The following is a 22,585-nucleotide window of genomic DNA, read 5'->3' on the forward strand; positions in this document are numbered from 1 at the left end:
AAACAGATGGAAGAAGTTAATTCAGGATTAAGAAAAGAATTGAAATAAAAAATAAATGGGAAAGAAGAAAAGGTATAAAATTACTTATAAAGTGTTTGAAGAAGTTAACATTACATTGCAGAAGGTTTTAGAAAAGGGGGGGGGCGCCGCTGCGCGCAATGAATTGGAAGTTGCTCTGTCAGCACTATCCTTATCTTCAGGGCAGATGTTTTTATTTTATTTGGCTTATAATTCCTTACTAATTGTAGTATTTCATCTCGATGTACTCCGTCTTTGATATGATTTAAGTCAAATTCCTCGTCATTATAATTCGCTTCCGATGGCGAAGAAAGTGACACAGAGGTTATTGAAAACGAAAAAATTTCGATTGATAAATTGGTCGGTATTTTCGACACAGCAATTATAGGACTTGAACAGCGGAACTTTGTAACTAAACAAGAAATTATGTCTGTTTCTAGAATTAAAGAGAATGTATTATCACATAAAAAACGAAGCAACTTAAACAACTTACTTTGAAAGAAATGTTTAATAAAGTAAACAAATTAATATTAAGTTTTTTTTTTTTTTTTTTTTTTTTTTTTTTTTTTTTTTTGTAAATTTTGATACCCTTTAGATCATAATTGTTCTTTATTTCATAAATTACGGTTTCATATTTTTAATTTTATAATTTCTGCATGCCATCTTACCAGATTTAAACTGATGATCTATAATCCGGAAAAATCGATAATCCGGAATCGCCGAAGTCCCGACGAGTCCGGATTAACGACATTTGACTGTATAAAATAGCGTCGTTTATTCATATATTTATTATCTTCATTATATTTTTTCATTACAACTTGAAGTCATTTGCATGTTTTAGACCTGAAAACACATGCATTAAATATAGTTTCTTTTATGCAGGGTGAAAATAGGAGAAAGTGCTGTTTTTAGAGCAAATACAAAGAAATATCCGTGATGATGATACAGCATAAATGGTAATTATGTGTTTTTTTAATCTAATAATATCATTTTCAGCTGTTCAAAATATCCTATCTATTTTTTATGTCTATATATTTTTCATTTCCTTGCACAGCTGAAAATGGAACACCCTGCTACTGTAATTGTTACAAAAATTATCTAACTAAGAGAACTGAAAGCATTCTGAAAAATGTTTTGGAAATGTTGTTATAAGATTATGTTATAAGATTATGTTTATAAGATAAAGTATATTACAGTCAAAAGTCGTTAATTCGGACACCCATAATCCGGAATGATCTATAATCCGGACCTCAAAGCTAAAAACTTTCTGCGCATACGCCGCGTTGGCACATGCGCACAGGCGTTTTACGTGTGCGCGTAAGACCTTGACTACTGCGCATATGCGTGTGCGCAACTGCAGAATACGTTTTCGCCTGCGCGTTTAATGTATAACGGACGGTGTAAGTTAAAATTATCTAATTATCTATTTCAGTTAATGTTAATGATTGCATTGTTCCTTAATCTTCGAATTGGATCCCGCTTATTATTTTTTGCAGACTGTAAGAGCAATTTTATAAAAGTAAACTTGAACTTTCGATTATGTCAAATAGAATTTCCGATGCTATAACTTCCAAAGGATCTACAAAACGAAAGTATGTTTCGATGTCCAACAAACAAAAAGTGGAATTGCTGCAAAAAATGGATAAAGACATGAAGAATGTGACAGAGAGGTTAGTGAAAATGAAAAAATTTCGATTGACAAGTTAGTCGGTATTCTCGGCACAGCAATTAATGGGACTTGAACAGCGGAACTTTGTAACTGAACAAGAAATTATGTCTTTTTATAGAATTAAAGAGAAAGTATTTTCACATAAAATGAAGCAACTTAAACAACTTACATTGAGAGAAATGTTTAATAAAGTAAACAAATAAATATTAAGATTTTTTTTTTGTAAATTTTGATACCCTTTAGATCATAATTGTTCTTTATTTCATAAATTACGGTTTCATATTTTTAATTTTAGAATTTCTGCATGCCATCTTACGAGATTTAAACTGATGATCGATAATCCGGAATCGTCGAAGTCCCGACGAGTCCGGATTAACGACTTTTGACTGTATAATCATTCAGTAATATTCACTCATTACATACTGAATGTAACAGTTTTGTTACTGTATTATTTATTTTAATTAAATTACTTAATTAGTACAATTAATTAAGCTAGGTATTTTTCATGCATTATTTCAGTGTCTAAAATTGTAGTTTAAAATATAATAGAATCTTATCCTAACTAAGAACATAATTAATTATAATGGATTAAGCAGTAATTATATTTGGAGAGAACAAAACTGACTTGCATAGGCAGGGTCTGGTGGTGTCAATGTTTGTTCTCAAAGTAAAGATAGCACCTGTGCGGGCTTAACTTTACTTATATGTCAAACTCACAGTTATTAATTTCATAAATCAGGGCTTTCAATAAGCCCGTTCACAGAATTTGTCTTTCATCTACAACAGCAACTCTCACAGAATTTGTCTTTCATCTACAACAGCAACTCTCACTTACGTCACCAGTCACATGGCTACACTGCAGCAGTGCAAGCCCGAACATGCTGCCCAGCATTTCAAATGTGTTAGCCTTCAAACTGTCATATAAACAAATTAATGTAAAATCATCAAACCATAATCTGACATTTATCATATAAACCAAAAATAATACCACAAGAAAATCAGTTAGATAACAGTACTTTGACAATGCTTATGTGTAGCATATTCAGTACTAAAATGCTGATAAAAGCAATAGTCTTTTTTTTTTTTTGTAGTGGTAACATACATAATTTTGTAATTGGTCCCTTGAATGTACCATACTGAGTTTTTACATTTTACACATGATCTTTTCCTTCTCTACCATAAAATACTTATATTAATCTACCAACTGACCATTTAAAAAGGGGCAGATTATCCTAATTAAGACCATGTCTCCAACATTTATATTGTTCTTAATTTACTTCTTTTAGCAACTTACCAAATATACTGCTTGCAAAGAGCAGTTTTATAAATACAAAAATTTTATAAATGCAATTTAGTGAATGCAAGTTAAATTTTATTTATACAAGTAGTAGAAGGTTTTACCCAAAAGTAAACGTCATTTTAAGGTAAAAATTTTCGTTTCTTTTTTTCTGGAGTGTTTAATCTGTGGACATTTTCGCTTGATGCTCCAACAATAGTCAGCCATCATACATACATCCCATCTTCATTAGTGCCATGTCTCCATGGATTTCAAATCTTGGTCGAATCACTCACCCTGCTTATCACTGTCTGCACCAAGATTTTTGAAGAAGTTACAGAGATCGCTATGGGAAATGCAATTTGAAGCTCATGTTGCAACCAAGCATTTTGAAGCTCACCAAAATTTGCTGGCCAGTTTCGTTGTAATTCTGTGCTTGTTACTTCCAAGAAAGTTTTCGACAATGCTTTTGAATGACGTTAACCGTTTGAGTCCGGCGAAGTGCTTTCGCGCTTCACTTGTCATATGCCAAAAATAGGGCGCAGCAAGATAGCGCTTCTCTTGTTTTGTATCGAGAATGCGAAGACGCTGCTGTTGGTTAGTATACTTTACGCAATTATTGAGAGCAGTTGTATCAGTAGCAGTTGTTTTATAGGAATTGGAAATTGTTTTCATTTTTTTACCAAGTGTTATACTGATAATTACAAAATAACCCATGTCAAGTTCTGATTCAGTTGAAAGTGACTATGTTATGAGAAGTGATAATGAAAAGTATAGTAATAACCTTGAAAGTGATAGTGGAAGTGACATCATCATTCTTTCTAAGAGATTACGAGTTATTAGTGATAGCAGTGATGATGATGAAGTAACTGCAAGTACACTGCTCAAAAAAAAAAAAAAAAAAAAAAAAAAAAAATGGGACAGTGCTATATTATGGTGATTTCCTGTTATGTTTTACCACCAATCCTCGAATTCCATATCACAGATTATGTTCTTACTGCATTAATATAATATTAACAAGACATAGTGCACAATAAAAATTAAGCTTTATTTAGGAACTTCGCGCACACTGCCCGACAGCCTGCCTGTTTCGCTCTGCTCGCTACTCGTAAGAAATTTCTCCTCTAGGGTTGCCACACTTATCGGAGGGCGCAAGGCGCGCTCCTTATCGCCATCACCACAGAGTTTCCCCCCAGTTCCTTTAATGGCTATTCAAAGGAACGACATAGGTTATGAAATTATCTCAGAGTATCCGTGCTGTCGGGTATTTTTTTTTATGATTACAAAATTAGAATATAAAATTAGAAAAGATCAAAATGCAATTCAATATATAACAAGGTATTGACACATATAATAAAAATGAAATAACAAAAAATATGTTAAGATATGAATTTAAAAAAAATGTTTTAAATTGTTATGTAAGAAGCAAGTTTCTTAGGGAAGTGAACATGTCTTCCCGATCTGGTGACAGTTTGTGTCTTAGAGAGTTCGTTTGCAGATTTATTCTGCTGAACTGTCTTTAAGTCTTTATTTGTTTTCAGTTCAGGCAAATTAGAGTCCGAAAGCAAATAGGCTGGTTTCACACGGTCTATAGACACAGTAGATTTCAGACCGTTAACATCAATTGTGAAAGTTTTGTCCGTTCTAGAAAGGACTTTATGCGGACCTGTATATGGTTGGCACAGAGGTGGCTTTACTCGATCGACACGTAAGTATACATGCGTACACGACTTAAAGGTAGCACTTACGTAACATTTTTCTTGGCAATGTGCAGATGTTGCTATTGGATTCAATTGTTGCATTCTATGCCTAAGATTCGTGATAAATTGTGTGTCATACGGAGATATCTTAGATGACGTTATCATATCACTAGGCAGCTTGAGAGTTGTGCCGTATACCAGTTCAGCACAAGATGACTGTAGATCTTCCTTTACGGCTGTCCGAATACCAAGCATAACAACTGGTAGTGTTTCAGTCCAGTTATTGGTCTCGTGAGCCTTGAGAGAAGATTTTAAATGTCGATGAAATCGTTCAACAATGCCGTTGGACATTGGATGATAGGCTGTTGTTGTGATTCTGTTCGTACCTAAAATGCGCGTAAATTCTGCAAAAAGTGCGGATCTCATTTGAGAACCTTGGTCTGTTGTTATGATCGATGGGCAGCCAAAACGAGATATCCAACAGTTGAAGATGGCTCTGCAAATGGTTTCCGTTTTCATATCCGGGATGGGAATGGCATCAGGCCATCTGGAGAATCTATCTATTAGAGTCAAAAGGTACACATTGCCTTCTGATGGAGGTAACGGTCCGACGATATCCATATGGATTTCTGAAAAACGTGCATCAGGAAGAGAGAATGTGCCCAGTGGTGCTTTAGTATGCCTAGTAATTTTCGATTTTTGGCAAGATTCACAGGATTTCACCCAATTTTTGATATGACGTTTCATATCGGGCCATACATAACGAGAACAAATAAGCTTCGTAGTAGCTGCATTTCCTGGATGTGACAGATTATGCAGATGATTAAAGATGAGTCTGCGAAAGGAATTCGGAACAAATGGACGAGGAATGTCTGTTGATATGTCACAAAGAATATTACCATCAGAATATTGGCACGGTTTAAATTCCAGTTTCAAAGATGATGTGTTGTTTTTGAGCAGGTCTTGTACCTCCGGATCATGCCGTTGAGCTTCCGAAAATTTTTTAAAATCCAAAAATGGAGATTTTGTTATGGAATCAATTTCGATTCTTGAAAGAGCGTCAGCAACGACGTTTTTTGAACCTTGCACATGCCTAATATCAGTAGAGTACTGAGAAATAAAATCTAAATGGCGCAATTGTCGAGGTGAACATTTATGAGGGTTCTGTTTAAAAGCGTATATTAACGGTTTTTGATTCGTATAAATTATAAAATTTCTGCCCTCTAACATGTGTCGGAATTTCTTAATTGCAGAATAAATAGAAAATAATTCCCTATCGTACGCGGACCATTTCTGTTGACTTTTACTGAGTTTCATAGAGAAAAATGCTATAGGTTCCCATGTTTGTTGAGACAACTGCATAAGTGTGCCGCCGATTGCGACGTCTGAGGCATCTACCCAGATGCTTAGCTGGGCTCCGGGAATAGGGTGTCTCAAAAGGGTAGCCTGAGCAATGGCATTTTTGGCAGCAATAAAGGCTTGTTCAGCATTCTCGTTCCAATTTAATTGTGGGGATGAATCCTGAACACGAGAACGAGATTTCTTTTTATTAATATAGCCTTCTAACAATTTTATTAAAGGAGAAAGAATATGTGCTGCTTTAGGTATGAAACATCTATAAAAGTTAAACATGCCTAAAAATCGGCGAAGCTGAGTGAGAGTGGTAGGTTGAGGAAAATCTAAAATACATTTGACTTTGTCAGGAAGAGGTTCAATTCCGTTTTCACTAAGGTGAAAACCTAAGAAATCAAAAGATGTTTGACCAAAGGTGCATTTTGAAACATTTATGCAAAGTCCATATTCCTGAAGTTTGGAAAATAAAGCTTTCAAATGCCTGCAATGTTCCTCAGAATCTTTAGAGGCTATGAGCAAGTCATCGACAAAAGCGTAAACGCCTTCTAAATCCCGCGTGACTTCATCTATAAAACGTTGAAAAGTCGCGGATGCATTGCATAAGCCGAATTGCATACGGATACTTTCGAATAAACCGAATGGTGTGCATATGGCGGTTTTGTGGATGTCGGCTGGGTTAATTGGTATTTGATGGTATGCCTTAATCAGGTCGACATGACTAAAAATTTTAGTACCGTGCAATGCAGCAGTAAAATCGGCTAAACATGGAATAGGGTATTTGTCTTTTATTGTTTGAGCGTTCAATGCTCGATAATCTCCTACAGGTCTCCATTCCAGACTTCCCTTTTTTGGAACCATGTGAAGTGGGGATGCATAATTGCTGCTCGAAGGTCTCAAATGCCCCAATTGCATCATAGTTTGAAATTCTTGTTTTGCTATTTTTAAGGGATCTGGAGCTAACCGACGAGGTTTTGCAACCACAGGTGGACCTTTAGTTATGATATAATGAACGGTGTTGTGTTTAACAGGTTGGTTAGGATCTGGTGATCTAGTAACTGAAGGAAATTCTTTTAAAATTTTGTGATATGGTGTATCACTAAATACAGTTTTTACTGAATAAATGCTTGCATTTTTCACGCAACCGACGGTTTTAAAATGCGTTTTTAAATCTTTGAGACATTTGTTTCTGAGATCAGGCACCAATTCAAAGAAATGGAGAAAATCTGCTCCAAGAATGGGTGTACTAACATTTGCTATAAGAAAAGTCCATGTAAACTGTCGTCTTAATTTGAAATCCAAAGAAAGTGTTTTTTGACCATAAACATGAATAGTAGAAGAATTAGCAGCGAAAAGTGTTTGTTGGGACGAATTCCGTTTTTGAGAATTATTTGCTGGAAGTAAGGACACGTCAGAGCCGGTATCGACCATGAATGAAAGGTTTGTTCTACGGTCACGAACGAACAGGCGACGCGAAACTTGAGGCAAAGAATAAGTCGCCTCTATTCTTTGCTGGTTTCGTTTCCCTGCCATGAACAAGGTTTTGTACATTTGTCATCTCTACACTTTTTCCCAAAACGTCTATGATACCAGCAAACAGAATAATCTCTCCTTTTGGAATTGCTTCTTTCCTTATTGCGATCTCCGCGATTTGGCGAGCGACCACGAGAAAGAGAAATGCGATCAATACGTTTGTTTAATTTTTCTATTTGTTTAAATAATTTATCCTCAAGAGACTGATCGACTGTGCGAGAAACGGCACAAGTCCCTGGGGTTGGATTTACTTCTAAAATTCTGTCGGCAATTTCTGCAGCTTTATCTACAGTTAAATTGGAAACCGCTGCCAAAATAGAGTGAACAGTCGAAGGCAAACGTTGAAGGAATAATTCTAACATTAAGTTATCAGGAACATTTAAAGATTCTGCTCGACGTTTCATATTTCTAACCAAATCGGAAGGTTTTCGAGAGCCTAATTCTTCTCCAGATAATAATTGGCGAATTTCTTGCTGAGAAGATTCTCCTGCACGATTTATTAACTCAGTTTTAAGCTTTGCATATGGATCAATAGGGTCTGGTTTCATAAGTAAATCCCGTACTATTGATGCAATATCTGGTGGAAGATGAGCAACTACATAATTATATTTAGTAATGGATTCTGTGATAGGTTTGGGGGTGGCAAGAGCAAAGGTACTTTCACACATAATAAACCATAAAGATGGGTCTGATCGGTTATAAACCGGAATTTGGACGGCATGAACATCAGACATTGTGCAAGGTTTTTAAGCCAAAATAAAAGCAAAAATTTAACTAAAGAAAATGAAATTAAATGATAAGTAGAAAACAGAATTATAAAATGATCTATAATTACTACTCATCTGTGATCCGGAGGACGAAAACCGATGTAATCCATTACTTCTGGTTTGGAGATCTTGAGTGATGGCTTGTAGTCAAAACCGAAAGTGCTTGAGAACTGTTCATACGATTTAACACAGTCCGGGTTACCATTATGGTGATTTCCTGTTATGTTTTACCACCAATCCTCGAATTCCATATCACAGATTATGTTCTTACTGCATTTATATAAATATTAACAAGACATAGTGCACAATAAAAATTAAACTTTATTTAGGAACTTCGCGCACACTGCCCGACAGCCTGCCTGTTTCGCTCTGCTCGCTACTCGTAAGAAACTTCTCCTCTAGGGTTGCCACACTTATCGGAGGGCGCAAGGCGCGCTCCTTATCGCCATCACCACAATATCTCCCGTTCTACTGGGCCGATTGACAAAATTCAAACTGCGTTTTTCATGTCTCGAAAGCGCGACTTAGGATATATATTAGATTTATATATAGCACTATTCTAACATAGGTATTTTGACACAAAATCGGACTTTTTCTGAAATAACATACCAATTTTTTTACATATTTCGATTCTACGACTCAAATTATGCCAGAATACCAAGTTTTGTAAAAATCGTACGAATAGTTTTTAAAATATTAGCTCTCAAAATTTTAGCTCCTCAATGTTAATTGAATTTGGCAAATATTTATTAATATCTCTTTTTTTATTAAACTTTTTTGATTTTTTCTCTCACATTTCGAAATTTTGGTTCATTCCAAATAAAATTTACCCATTTTTTGCGTTTTATTTTTTAAATTTCTATTTTTAAATAATTTCTATAGATTTTTCGAAAAAAATTTTGAATTATAATCTATAAAATTTTTACCATCATCTTAAAGTATGTGTATTTTTAAGCATATCTGCAAAAAATTAGACTTTTTTATTCAAAATTTTCTAAGATATACACGAATTTACATAATTTCGCGTTTTGAAATTTGGCACCTTTTTTTTGAGCGATAATAACGCCAAATGTGGTCTATGGATTTTTGTTACACTGAATTGCCACAGCTATTTTTAACCTTAAACTTCAAGTAAAATTTTACGGAGAATTAATTATATGACATTTTTCCCTCAATGATGCGTAATAAATATTTATTAATACTATATGAAAGGCTATTTTTTAAATTATAGATGATATTATTCAAATTTTTAACTATATTTTTTTAAAATTTCTCTCGTATCTTTTTTTTTTTTTTTTTTTTTTTTTTAAATTAAGAGTAAGTTTTTGTAAGACTAAATTTTTACCTTCGGCGTTTTATCGTCTGCTACTTTACTTCGTTTAAATCGAATTGTCTGAAACTGAGAATTTTCGTTTGATATTTATTTGAATTTTATAACATTAACTGCATAATTTATTTCTAAACAAACTGTTGCTTTTGAAGTGGCTGAAAGAGCGGCTGATACTATTATCCATATTTTTAAAGCACAATATATTTTTATAGAAACATTATATTTAGAATAATCATTTTTTATAAAAGTCAAATTATGATATAAACATACAACCCTCTAGAGACTGAATTAATGGAAGTTCAATGGTTATGTAGAAATGATCTGCAGCTACTTAATGGCTGGATAAGTCAGCAGATTCTATGGACAAGTAAGAATAATTATATAAACGACACCAACATTCTGGATTCAATAAACAACAAGGATACGATGTTTACTAAATGAATTTAAGAAGTTTTAAAACATAAAAAATCAACTCATTTTTTCCCTAAAATGTATTTTTGTGCGTAGCGTATTTTCATTATATCTTTAAAATTCTAATTTGGAATGTAATTGACAAGAACTAAATCCTAATCATCAGTAATATAATAAGTAATTATTACGGTTATTAATAAATCCTTCTTATAAAGTAATTGCAAATATTTCAAAAAACTTTCTGTCTGAATGCAAACATTTTTCTATGCAAATATTTTAAATTTTATATTAATCAAGATTGCACACCATATTACTTATTTCCATTTCAATTCTTACCGTCAGTTCTAGTAGAATTTACAAATCAATTATATTTAATTAAGGATTGGATTGGATTATTTAATTATGGCAAAGCACACGAGGGCTATCTGCCTAAAGGGAGGGATGCCTTCGTGGAAGACTTTCTAAGGGAAACTGGCTCGTATACACGTTACACATGGGGAAAACCACGAAACCGCCCATGCGGCCAGCCCGTTCGCGGGATTCGAACCTCGGACTGAACTACCAGTGTTCAGCGTCTTTACCGCTCGGCCGTTGGTGGGCTATTTAATTAAGGAATGACCATCTAAGTTAAGAAACAGCGTACCGGAACAACATTTCAATTATTGGCGCCGTATCTTTCATGTTACTCCCGATTGGTAGCTACATGATTTTTAATGAATATTCGGATTTTACTAGTAACTTCACTTGGAAATCGCGCTTAAACTAGGTTAGTTGGTTATTTGAACATAGAAAGAACATGGGAGCTATTTGATTAAGATGCTTTCATAGAGAATCTTTGTAAAAAGAACCTAAAAAACTACGAAAACCAACCATGCAGCCTGGGTTAGACTGAGCAGCAAACAATTAGTATTTAACAATCTTTTTTTTTTTTTTTCAAATGCTTGGCAACTGATGAGGCTCCAATTAAATCTCCAATTTAATATTTTATTTGTAAATATTTAAAATATTGTTGTATTCTTAGACACAAAAAGCAGAATTTAAGTTTTGTTAACTCGTTAGTAAACTACCAAGCCGTAGTGCAAATGAATATTCAATTTCTTTGGCAATAATTGTATTCACTTAATATTCTTGGAATGAGCTAAAGAAGGAACGTTCTCGGAAGATTAAAGAAGTGTTTAAATCCAGTGATATTAGGTTTGTCTTACAACCTCAGGATCAAAACGATTCTGCAATTGCCCGAGTAGTTGACTTGTAAATAGATGTGAATTGATGACTTTAAATCTTACATTATTCAGCCAGAAAACGTATTCCAAATGTTTTGTATTGCATGACAATGCATCTTTTCATTATTCAATAACCAGTCGGAGAACCGCTTGTGTTCCGAAAATAAGTATGTGTACTCAATCGTCCTGCATGTTTTTCAAATTTGTCTTCTTGTGATTTTTTTTCTTTCCCAGAAACTAAAGTTGCCTCTCAAAGGAAAGTTTTTTGACATTGAAGAGACAAAATTAATATGACATCTACTTTTAGAGGCATGTCAAAAACAGATCTCTACAAACCTTCTCTTCCATTACATGTTGTGCAGTCAGACAAAAAGTTACATCAGCGTAAATTCTATAATCTATTTTTATTACACTCTGATTACTTTATTAACATACAGTGAATATATACTAAATCTTTTACTTTAGCTTAAGTAATTCGGAATTTTTGACGGAATTGTTGTCGGAACTAGGACTTAGAAGATAAGTCAAATTAAATATTTCGATAACCCAATAAATTCAAGTTCGAAATTTCAATATTTTATTTTCGGAGGGAGGGGAAATGTTTTCAGGTTTGGTCCATTATACTAAGTATATTTGCTTCGATTTTTTATTTTTCCATAAAAGCGAAAATAATTTGAAGCTATGCATTATGTGGTATACATATAATGCATAGCTTCAAATTAAAATTTAATAATATACAGAGTGGTTATAATTAAAGTTCCACATTGAAACGGTCATAAAAAGAAAACTACTGGATTAAATGTTATCAAACTTGGAAATCGTGTAAAGGAGGTCATGGGAATTTATTTTCCGCGAAAAAAAGGAATTTGGAAACCTCACCACCAGGGAGGAAATGGCGCTGTATGCAATATTGTTAAACGAAATATGGGTCGGAATCTAACTTAACCTTTTGTTAAACAAGTTTAATATGTTGTATAGCCTTAAGAATCTTTGAAGTATGCAAATTACCATTTAAAGACGTTAAATTCGATAAATGTCGAGTGCGCCATCCCTGTAAGTGAGAATTTCGTCCGTGAAAACCACGAATTAGCGATTAGAAAATGTGAGATCGCAAATCACTCTCACAAGTGCGTACAATCTGGAAATCGTTTTCTTACAGATCGCTAATTTGTAATTTTTTAAGCCTGAATTCGGAACTAAAACATGAAGATACTGATTCAAAGCGCTTTTAATTGATTTGGACCAAAGAAATCTCTCATGTTATCTATCTACTTCCATTGCATTCTCCTACTGCATTCGATTGCATAACAGTCATTTCACACCGTTTACTGTTGAATGACAGCTAGTTTTATAACTGAACCATTTTTTTCTGAAGAGCAGTGGACAGCTGGACTACTGCGATTGCAGCTCACTTAGAGCCAATATTGAAATGTTTCGTGATACATGAACTGCAGTAACGTGGCATTTTAGATACTACGATTTTTATGCAGGGCTGGGCACCACCTCAAGAGTGTCGCATAGTTACTTAGGCAACATTTCACGAATGAACGTCTTATAGGCCAACACTTCCCCTCTTCCCACCAGACCTCAACCTCTGCGACTTTTGTCTATGAGGTTATCTCAAAAGCACTGTTTATGGTGATAATCTAAACAATTTGGCAGAAATGAAAAATGTGATACACTGATAACATTCCTCCTCATATGCTATGTGTAACATGTATACGAGCCAGTTTTCCTTAAAAAGTCCTCCACGAAGGCATCCCTCACTTAAGGCAGATAGCCCTCGAGTGCTTTGCCGTAATCTAATAAAGCAAACCAAAACCAAACCTGATATGCTAAGAGCTGCTGTTCAGAATGCAGTAACATGATTTAACTTGCTTTCGGAAAATGCTGGACGCTACATTGAACATGCTTTGTAACACGTTTCGGAAAATATTAAACGCATTTTAAACAGATGTTTTCGTGTCTTATTTCATTTAACAATATTGTATACAGTGCCATTTTCCCCCTGGTGGTGAGTTTTTGAACTCTTTTTTTTTCCGCGGAAAATAAATTCTCATAACCTCCTTTACACGATTCCCAAGTTTGATAACATTTGGTCCGGTAGTTTTCCTTTTATGACCATTTCAAATTGAAACTTTAATTATAACCACTATGTAAATTAAACTTTAAAAGTTTGACAGTTTGGTTCAAGTCCCAGCTTTAAAAATATATATATAAATATAATCTTTTATATTAATTCTCTTAGAAAGAATGTTTTAAGAAGCTAATTTTTCTCTCTCGTTCTAGACTGTATAAAAAAAACATGATCTTTAGTATGATTTAGATTGTTTCAGCCGATATAAGAATCGGGTTACTCTGTGGTGCAGAATAAACCCTGCTGGACTGTTTTATTTCTTTGTTATTTAGCAAAAATCTTTTAATTAAAATATTTATCCCTTGGACTTCGCTTTAAACTTTATTTATAGCTAAAATGACTAGAAAATGAAAAGCTGTCTTTAGCTGAAACGCAATTCATATAATTGATATATTAAAAAATTGACAAGAATGCAAAATGTATGGAAGTCTAGCAGTCGAAAAATCTTAATTTTCTTGTGTGAGCACTGAAAATAACTGTAGAAGGAAAGATGAAAATTAGGGAGAAAAGTAAGCAAAAATTTGCAGGGAAATTTGGCTGTCAGACATACCAAGATGTTCAAAAGTTGGACGCTTTCGAATATACTTTCAGGATACTTCAAAGAATTTAGGTGTTCAAAGAGAAAACACTTGGACGTGTACACCAGCAAATACCATCAACTGAGCTTGTGTTAACAGAAAAAACAAAACGATATCATTGCAGATTAAAGTGAAGAGCGACTGGTTTTAAACTATATGGTTGTGTAAATTACGTTATAGAACATCATATCGTATCATAAATGGTGAATCCCATGATTTTCTCAGTCGAATTATTTGAAGATTCAGGAGTTTATCCAGTGATGTATGTGGATGTCACCTAAAGATGTTTTTTTCCCTTTCCTGATGAAACAGCGGCCGAGCGGTAAAGTCGCCAAACATTGGTAGTTCGGTCCGAGGTTCGAATCCCGCGAACGGGCTGGCTGCATGGGCGTTTTCGTGGTTTCCCCATGTGTAACGTGTATGCGAGCCAGTTTCCTTTAGAAAGTCCTCCAGGAAGGCATCCCTCCCCTTAGGCAGATAGCCGTAGTGTGCTTTGTTATAATAAAATAAACCAAAACCTTTTGATGAAACCAGTCTTTCCTTTCATCTCATACCTTTAAAATGTTTAGCCTCTAAAGACTGATAAAGGCTCTGACGAAATACTTCGTGAAGAACTTTCTAAGAGAAACCAGCTGTCATACGCGGTACACATGAGAAAATCCACGAAAACGCCCATGCAACCAGCCCGTTTACCGGGGTTCGGACCCCGGAGTGAACTACCAGTGTTCAGCAACTTTACCGCTCGGCCGTTTGTGGGCCTTTATGAAATGGAAGGCGATAACTTTATTTAAAATAATTGTCAGAAATACCAAAATGTTTCGAAAAGTTGGATACTTTTCAATATACTTTCAGAATGCTTAAAGAAAAAGAGAAGAAAAATAAATTTTTTCGTAAAATTTAGCATTCGTATTTTTTTTAATTTAAAACTTTTCAATCTTATGGTATTTGATTCTTGCGATTTCAAAAAAAAAAAAAAAAAAAAAAAAAAATTGACTAAAATATGAATAACATTTTAAGAAACCAAATGTAGGATAAAATTGTGTAAAGCAATGGGCACAATGATAAAACTGTTTAAAGCAGTGTATGCAAGTCATCCTAAGTTAAAATATCAATTATACATCTCTCTTATTTATATATATTTTTTCTGAACGGAACATTGAAAGGCGTGTAAAACTGTACTTTACTATATTTTCTCTTTTAATATAGTATGCAGTTTTCAAACGCATCGTAGTCTGGGTTACAAAGAATTTTTCCGAAAGAAACGCAGTTCAAAGAAATAAAATCAAATTCTGGGAAATTGATATTAATAAATATATTTAAAATGCTCAGTTCGAAGGAATAAATAGAAAATTTTAAAACAATTATCTGAAGAGACAATGCAACACAAACAATTAAAATAAAAGTATAAAAATTTAAAAATGACCTAAAATAAAAACTATGACGAAAAATATATATAAAGAAAACTATTTGAAAAAAAAAATAAATAAACGCTGCACCTTTATTTTCGCAGTTCGAATAGGTAAATGGAAATTTTTAAAACAGTTATTCGGAGAAGAAAAAAAAAAAAAAAAAAAAGTGCAACTTAAACAATTAAAATGAAATTCGAAAAAGAAAAAATTACTTAAAATAATAAGTTATAATTAAAAATATAATATAAAGAATATTATTTGGAAAAAAGGAACGATGGTGACTTTTTTTCCTCTCACGGGAAAGGAAACTAGGTTGCCATATATTAAGAAGTTCGTCAAGTAAAGTATTCTTGGCGCAAACTGACAAAAAGTGCCAACATAAATTTGTGAATTTCTCCGTAAATTTCGCTCCAAATTTTACAAAATTTCATATTTAGGCCTAATTTGAGCCGTAGAATCGAAATATGTAAAAAAATTGGTATGTTATTTCAGAAAAAGTCCGATTTTGTGTCATAATACCTATGTTAGAATAGTGCTATATATAAATCTTAATATATATCCTAAGTCGCGCTTTCGAGACATGAAGAACGCAATTTGAATTTTGTCAATCGGCCCAGTAGATCGGGAGATATAGGACTGTCTTTTTTTTTTTTTTTTTTTTTTTTTTTTTTTTTTTTTTTTTTTTGAGCAGTGTACCTCCGATGACGATATTATTGATGAGTTTTTACCCGTGGATACAATTTTTTCGACCGAATCGAATACTTTTTCTGAAGTACCTGGACCAAAGCATGACCCTCCTCCTGATGCGAAACCAACTGAATATTTCAATAATTTTTTTTCAAGTATACTAACCAATAGCAGCGTTTTTGCATTCTCGATACAAAACAAGAGTAGCGCTTCGCCGGACTCAAACAGTTAAAAACCTTAAAATAAATAGAAACAGTCATTGAAATTGCAGTCGAACTGCATTAAAATAAAACTGTTGTTGGCAGTTGAAACAGTCGTTGAACTGTATTAAATGCACAAACGACAAAAGATTTATTCCTGACGATGTGCATATTTAGAAGTAATTTATTTTATTTTCTCAACTTGAATATTTTTTTTATATTATTATTTGCTTTTTACTATTCTGCAACAGTGTTTAGTTTGTTTCGAATATGTAATGTGTTCAGAATATTTAAAAAAAAAAAAATTTTTTTTTAAAAAAGAACTTTTATGTTAACAGTAAATGTATTTATTTTATACTATTCTTCAACAGTGTTTAATTTGTTCTGAATATATATATATATATAAAGAATATCCAAAAAATGAAATAAATTTAAAAAGAACTTTTATATTAACAGTAAATATGGGATGAAATATCAAACAAACATATATTAGAAAATAAATGTAAAATAAGAGTAAGGAAACTGATTACTACACGTTGCAGAAACCTACAGCAGTAATTTAATGCAGTTCAAAAGTATAAAGACGAGTGAAAGAACAATAATGTCTATTTCCGTTTATGCTTTTTAAGTCCCGAGTAAATAAATTCTGGCATATCTGGGCTTATCTGAAAAAGGACTCAGTAATTCTTAATCTAAGCAGTAATAAATATTTTTCTTGTGGTCTATGAATATTGTTTACAAATTTAATTTTTGCATAATAGTGGAATTTCTATTAAATGTCTCGTTCTTAGCCCGGCGCCTATGCGTGGCTGAAATCCGTACTCGTTGCCAGGCGATTGCGCATGTGTGAAGCAGAAGCTGTGCTAAGGCAAAGATTACGCGTTGTTAAGAAGAAAAACTTCTCCGCAACAGGAGTGGCTTCGTTCCAGCGTAAAGGGAAACACCTGCGCATGCGCGAAATATCTATCGCCAAAGCTCGAAGCTGGCGTCGACGTTCGAAGGTTACGTTTATCAAGAGTTCATAAAATGAATATCGTTTTAAATTTCGCTAAACGTTAAAGGAAAAGAAAATATTTTTTCGCGCATGTAAATTAATTAATGGATTAGTTACTTTGAGCAAAAAAAGTACGAAAATCCGAGTTTCAATTATCGCGAAAAGTTCGTCAATTTCCTGTACACATCGCGGAGAGGGAAAATCTCCCCGCGAGGTTCCGTCGCCAAATCCCTTGGCGAATTTTCCTTCCGCTTTCCAGCGGCGTAATAGCAAACTGGTTTACATTACGTCTATGGAACCTTTCCTTCTTTACATATACGTTCTTTGGCTAAGCAGAGAAGCAACTCCAACACGAGAAGTTCTCCAGCGTTACTCTAGTCACGGGTTTACGTATGCAAGAACACTGTGACTATTCGATTTCTTTTTACTTTTTTTCTTTTAATTTTTGCACTAGCGACCTGCATACGCCCCCCCCCCAGTGCAATTTTACTTGTTTACCCGAATATAAAACCGTGCGTATAGTTTTACAAATAATGGTAGTTTATATGGACTAAGCTTTTGCGAGGGACTGCTAATGAAGTGCAATACAAAATCCCGTACTTTAAAAATTAAATACAAAATGCTATTCACAGTGATGGGAGTAATATGGTTGCGCGAAGCTTCACTGATCTGAGCTCAGACCTCCTTCTTTGTATTCTAATCTTCTTTTTCAAAGCATGCTGGGCCAATAGCTTGTAGCAGATGCTTTCTTAGAGTAGGTAAACTTGGTGTTCATTTTAATTGTACCAATCGAAATATCTGGTCGTAACAAAAGGTTTCCACCAAAAAACGTTCTTAATTAAGTTATGAAAAAAAAAACATGTAGTGTGGGTAGTAATCACCACCCAAATCTATAATTTTCTGCCAACGTTCTGGAGTTTTTCAAAGTATTCGGCTGAAACACTTGGTGACCGCAAGTCCAAATGCAAATCAAACTCATTTCGGACGTTCTGTGCAGAGTGAAATATATCATCGTCAAGATGTAGCTGCAGGTATGAAAAAAAGGTAGAAGTACGAAGGAGCGATATTGGGGCTATATGGTGGGTTTCGCGAAAGATTCCATTCGAGTACATACAGTGTCCAGCCGGTGAATGCAGACACATGTGGTCTTGTATTATCTTGATGGAACATTACCTTTTTGTGCCGTAACTCAGTTCGACGTTTTTCCTTCATAGCAGCTTCAACATGGACTAGTATCTCGCTGTACACCTTACTGTCGAGGGTTTTTACCTTTTTCTAGATACTCTTTGTGGATAATGCCACGGCAATCCCACCAGATACAAAGTATAATCTTTCTGTTAGTTAAATTGTGATTTGCGACATTGCCGATGCGCTCACCGGGAGCAGAACAAACCCTGTTTCGTCGTATGTTGTTGAAGTAAATCCACTTTTCATCACAAGTAACGAGCCAGTCCAGAATTTTGTCCTTGAGTTGATATTCGAGTAGGTTAATGCTGGCCCGAACACGTCTATCCTTATCTGCTTGAGTCAGCTCATGTGGCACCCAGCGATTCAACTTTTACGTTAAGTTTATGCGATGCATAGCGCAATTAATGGGCATGGCACTAACATCTGATTCGGTAGCAAGCTATCGAGTGGTTGCATACTGAGCTTCTTCCACAAGTTCTGGCAGGTGGACCTCATCAACACCTGTAGGCCGGCCAGAGCGCTCTGCTTCTTGAATGTCATATTCCTTGTTTTTGAATTTTCGGTACCAAACCTTCACAGTGTCATATGATACAACATTAGTACCTAAAGCTATACTAATGATTTGGTGATATTCTGTAGTTGACCCCCTAAGTCCTGCTATGCTGCCTCAACGTGGGGGGGCGTGTCATTAGGCGAAACGGGCGAAGTACGTCGGGAGCATAGCTCCTGGTAGGGCCACCCTAGGCGTGAAGGCCGTTCCAACATGCCCAGATAAAGCATAGCAGATGAAGATCCTTCAGGGGATTACCGTCTTGGTGATCGGGTGTCACAATCCTGGAGCCCCAGTGATCTCTTCTCCTTTCTGCCTCCTCTCCTCTTAACTGCAACTTTTCTCGTTTTCCTTCTCCCTTGTGGTTTCCTCTTCTGAGGTTTGGGCTCGTCATAAAAAACTAGAACAGCTTTGTCCCTAGTTCTTCAAGTGGGGAGAAAACTGCCCACGTGTTTGCCGTTCGTGGAGAACCGTGTCACTGGAAGGGAGGGCTCTGGTAGTTGAGGGGCGAGGTACTGTCCCCCAACACACTGCTTTGGCCTCTGCTTCAGTTAAACGGGAGGCACCTTGTCATCCTCACAGGTGTCAACCGGCTGGTCACTAGTCCTTGTGTCAGGGGCTTGGGGCAAGCTCTCGGGAGTACCTGCTTTTGGGAACGCCGACTGTGGGACTTCAGTTTGCGTATAGGTTCGGCTAGCCTAGGCGTAGGAATCTGCGTCCCCTTGTTGGGCTCCATGGTGGGTAGGGCGGTCGGACCCGAATCGTTTTCCATTTAAATATGAATGCCAATACCTTCCTGCTCCAACAATGTACCGATTGTGACCAAAAGACTAAGAAGCGACGTAGAAAGCACTGTATCAGATGTATTTTGTCCACGTTTCTTAATTATAACCAGCTCTGAAGATTTGAAAAAAAAATGTCACCCCTTTCTAATAAACAAACATCTTTTGTCTTCTGTAGGAGAACTGAAAAATATTAAGAGACTTCGGTCTAGAGACCTTTTGATAGAAACTGTGTGCAGAAAGTAGTGTAATAGTCTTTTGAAACTAACTAAATTAGGACAAGTAAATGTTGAAGTTAAGCCACATAACACTCTGAATTCGTCCCGAGGAGTAATCCCTGAAATAGACTTACTATCAGTAACTGAAGAGGAATTCGTTAAAGAGTTGGCAGATTAAAACGTGTAGGATCAACTCATTTCCACTAAACATGTCATACTTACTTTCAAGTTTCCTAACCTGCCTAAAAACATCAAAGCTGGATACCTAAACTGTTCAGTCAGGCCGTGTATACCGAATCCAATGCGTTGCTTTCAATGTCAACGCTTTGGACATGGAAAGACTTCTTGTCGCGGTAGCCTCACGTGTGCTCGATGTTCCATCGTAGGCCATGCCAGTGAAGGCTGCTCTACTGCCTCGTATGTATAAATTGTAAAGGCGAGCACTCAGCTTCTCCAAGATCATGTCCGAAATGGCAGACAGAAAAACAAATTCAAAACATTAAAGTTACACAAAACATATCATTTGCAGAAGCCAAAAGACTTGTTCTCTCTAATCAGCCAAGACCTAATAAATCTTATGCATCCGCAACAAAGTCATTCAGGTCAACATCAACACAAACCACAATAACCGCACAGAAAAAAGAACTAGCAATGACAGAAGAGCCTAGAAAACAAAAATCAAGGGAGAAAAACTGATGTTGAAATTAGTACGCCGTGTTCAAAGGAAAACAGGATGTCCAACAGAACAAACATAGAGATGTTTTCAAGGAGAAAAAAATCCAGGACCCCCAGTCAAAGTTCTATTGCAAGCATGAGTTCAGGACGCTCAGACGAAGTGGACGTTGAACATGGGTTATCACTTCCGAAACACCTTTTGCCTCGAACGTCAAAAAAACAACACCGCCAAAACAAGCATTCATAATGGGTACATTTATTTCGTGGAATTGCCAGGGTTTCCTTCAAAACCTGTATAATATAAAGGATTTAATCAACATCTATCAACCTGCTTGCTTTGCACTTCAGGAGACCTTGTTAAAACCGAGCAGACAAGCTACGATACAGAGATACACCACAGTAAGAAGAGACAACCCATCTGGGGATCGTGCCTGTGGTGGTGTGGGCCTTATCGCCTCCCACAATCACCCATACACTGCTCTCCCTTTGACGACTTTCCTAGCTGTGGCAATTCAAATTAATTTACGTTTTTTAATTTCAGTATGCACTATTTATTTACCCCCACATGAGCATGTAGATCAGCGAGAGTTGGACAGAATATTAGAGCAGCTACCAGAACCTTTTCTGCTTTTAGGTGACTTCAATGCACATAGTACCTTATGGGGATGTAGGAGCACTAATTCAAGGGGCCGGCAGATCGAACAATTAATGGAAGATCGTTCTGTTTGTCTCCTTAATAATGAAGAATACCCCTACTTTCATCAGCCGACTAGAACATTTCATGCAATTGATCTGGTCCTTTGTTCTCCATCTCTACTACCTTTTTGCTCTTTTAGTGCAGGTGAAAATCTCTACGATAGTGACCATTTCCCAGTGATTGTAAATATTACAGGAAAGTCGGTGATCTTAAGGCAACCATTCTTACTTTACGATAAAGCCGATTGGGATCTTTTTGCATCTTGCGCTGTGTTGACTGATGAAATGGTTAATGATGTGGACATTAATGCAGCAGTAAAATTATCTCTGGTACTATTGTACCAGCAGCTGAACTCTGTATTCCGAAGTCTTCGACAAAGTTCCGTAAACCCTGGTGGAACAGTGATTGTCATGAAACTTCGAGACAGCAAAAGAAAGCTTGGCGTATTTTTCGCCGATATCCAACACTGACTTCTGGCCATTAAAAAAGCTAAGGCGAACGCAAGAAAAGTGAGGCGGCAAAGTCAGAGACAATCATAGGCAGCCTACGTGTCCACTATTACCTCCTCAATGTCTAGCAAACAGATTTGGGAAAGAGTCCGCAAAGCCTCTGGACTATGTAATGATTATTCCTTTTCTGTTCTAGAAAAAGATGGAAAGTTTATAAACACTAGAGAAGAAATAGCCGATGCTTTAGGTGATACATTTGCTGCTGTATCTGGCAGTAGCAATTACTCAAGTGTTTCTATCCACAAAGATGCCTTTGAAAAGGACTCAAATCGACTTTTCCCATCCTAATACAGAATCTTATAATAAAGATCTCACCATGTTTGAATTAAGAAGTGTAATATCTCGCACTAATAGGACCTGGCCTGGTCCTGATGGCATAAGTTAGTTGATGATAAAGCATCTGCCCTATGAATCTCTAGTGATCCTTCTCCCTCTTTATAATAAGATATGGAAGGAAAAAATTTTTCCAACTGCCTGGTGCCTTTTTAATCCCTATAGCAAAACCCGGCAAGGACCAGAAAAATCCTTTAAATTACCGCCCCATCGCGCTCACTAGCTGCCTTTGCAAGATCATGGAAAAAATGGTAAATCAGCGTCGCACCTAATATCTGGAGACTAATCATTGCCTATCGCCTTACCAAAGTGGTTTCCGTAAGGGAAGATCTTCACTTGACAATGCCCTGT

General features: G+C 35.6%; 1 protein-coding gene across 6 annotated transcripts in view; it reads left to right on the top strand.

The window, feature by feature from the left end:
* Positions 1-22,585, top strand: part of LOC118187857 (uncharacterized) — an 89,727-nt gene that overhangs the window by 47,212 nt on the left and 19,930 nt on the right. For all 6 annotated transcript variants that reach the window (XM_035358174.2, XM_085809160.1, XM_035358152.2 and 3 more), the window contains one exon: positions 901-974. The gene's annotated coding sequence lies outside the window, so the exon portion shown is untranslated. The remainder of the gene's footprint in view (positions 1-900; positions 975-22,585) is intronic.

This window comes from Stegodyphus dumicola, chromosome X2 (assembly GCF_044657685.1).
Source record: "Stegodyphus dumicola isolate Sdum_Otavi_A_Nest chromosome X2, ASM4465768v1".
In the NCBI taxonomy this organism is placed as follows: domain Eukaryota; kingdom Metazoa; phylum Arthropoda; class Arachnida; order Araneae; family Eresidae; genus Stegodyphus; species Stegodyphus dumicola.